Source organism: Oryx dammah, unplaced genomic scaffold, assembly GCF_014754425.2.
Source record: "Oryx dammah isolate SB20612 unplaced genomic scaffold, SCBI_Odam_1.1 HiC_scaffold_2, whole genome shotgun sequence".
In the NCBI taxonomy this organism is placed as follows: Eukaryota; Metazoa; Chordata; class Mammalia; order Artiodactyla; family Bovidae; genus Oryx; species Oryx dammah.
Window position 1 is genome coordinate 165,492,037 of NW_024070186.1, and position 1,776 is coordinate 165,493,812.

General features: G+C 41.8%; 1 non-coding gene across 1 annotated transcript; it reads right to left on the reverse strand.

Moving 5' to 3' along the window:
- Window positions 1-621: 621 nt before the first annotated feature.
- TRNAG-CCC lies at window positions 622-694 on the reverse strand. The gene has a single exon. It is a non-coding gene; the product is annotated as a tRNA-Gly (tRNA).
- Window positions 695-1,776: the final 1,082 nt, after the last annotated feature.

The following is a 1,776-nucleotide window of genomic DNA, read 5'->3' on the forward strand; positions in this document are numbered from 1 at the left end:
AAAAAATTAATTAATTAATCAGGCTGCTCTGGGTCTTAGCTGTGTCAAATAGGATCTTTTGTTGCAGCAAGTAAACTCTGTGTTGTGGTATGCAGGCTTCCCAGGTGGCACAGGGTAAAGAATTTGCCCACCAATGCAGGAGACTCAGGAAACATAGGTTGGATCCCTGGGTTGGGATGATCTCCCAAAGAAGGAAATAGTAACCCATCCCAGTATTCTTGCTTGAAGAATCCCACGGACTGAGGAGCCTGGCAGCCTACAGTGCATGGGGTTTCGAAGAGTTAGACATGACTGAGTGACTGAGCACACTCACTTGGGATCTAGTTCCCTGACCAGGGATGGAACCTGGGCCCCCTGCATTGGGAGTGTGGAGTCTTAGCCACTGCACCACCAGGGAAGTCCCAAATTTTGACAATGCTGAGAACTTTTTTTTAAAATAATTTTTTTAATAGCCAAAGATTTTAAGTTTCACATTTTAATACTTTTGGGCACCGTAATTTTCAAGTACCAGGAGCTGCTCAATTGCTGTGTATACTTTTTTTTTTAAAGGATGATACATTGTTTAGTAGAAGTGTTATTAATTTATTCACTGGACATGAAGGGTGTCCTGTGGGGTCTTAGTTCCCTGACCAGAGCTTGAACCTGTGGTCCCTGCATTGGGAGTGCAGAGTCTTAACCACTGGACCACCAAGGAAGTCCCTGAACCCTCCTTTTCATCAGGGGCCCTAAGTGAGTGACTCAGGCAAATTTAAACTACACCCTAGAAACTCTATGCTGGGTAGGCTAAAAACCACAAAGAATAACAATAAAGTCTGCCCTTTAGGAGCTTATAGTATAGAGGGCCATAAATATTGTTAATTTATTAGAAAAATAGCATGAAGACAACCATAACACTACAACAATAAAATCAAAGCTACCTTTAATGTACAACTTACTATGAACCAGGAATTGTATGAAATACAATCGACAAGGGAGCCAACCCAGGCCCCTTTCAGTGGGAGCAAGGAGTTTTAACCCCTGGATCAGCAGGGCAGTCCAGAACTATCATTGTTTATATGATTATCTAACACAGGAAAAATACCTGAAAAAGTCTTATAATAAGACTAGGGCTCCTGAGAGTCCCTTTGACAGCAAAGAGATCAAACCATTCAATCCTATAGGAGAGGAAATCAACTCTAAATATTCATTGGAAGGACTGATGCTGAAGCTGAAGCTCCAATACTTTGGCCACCTGATATGAAGAGCCAACTCATTGGAAAAGACCCTGATGCTGGGAAAGATTGAGGGGAGGAGGAGATGGGGGTGACAGAGGATGAGATGGTTGGATGGCATCACCGACTCAATGGACATGAGTTTGAGCAAACTCCAGGAGACAGTGGAGGACAGAGGAGCCTGGTCTGCTACAGTCCAAGGGGTCCAGACAAGTAGGACACGACTGAGCAACTGAACAAGAAAGGGGAGAACAGTGGCTACACACGAAAATAAACAAACACACACACAAATGAACAGCTTTCTTATGTGTTAGCCATTAGCAGTTAGAAAATATAATGTGAAACAACCCCATTCCCCCATAGCAACTAAAATAATTAGTTTTTAAACCCTCGAGGAATGAACATAATATATGAATTAAATTATAAAAGTGTACTGAGGAACACTCACAAGAACCTTGGCTTCATGTAGAAACACATCACCATCTTAAGAGGCAAGAGTTGATATTATAAACAGTTTCTCTCAATTAATTTACTGGTTTAATGCAATTATGACATAAATCCCGGT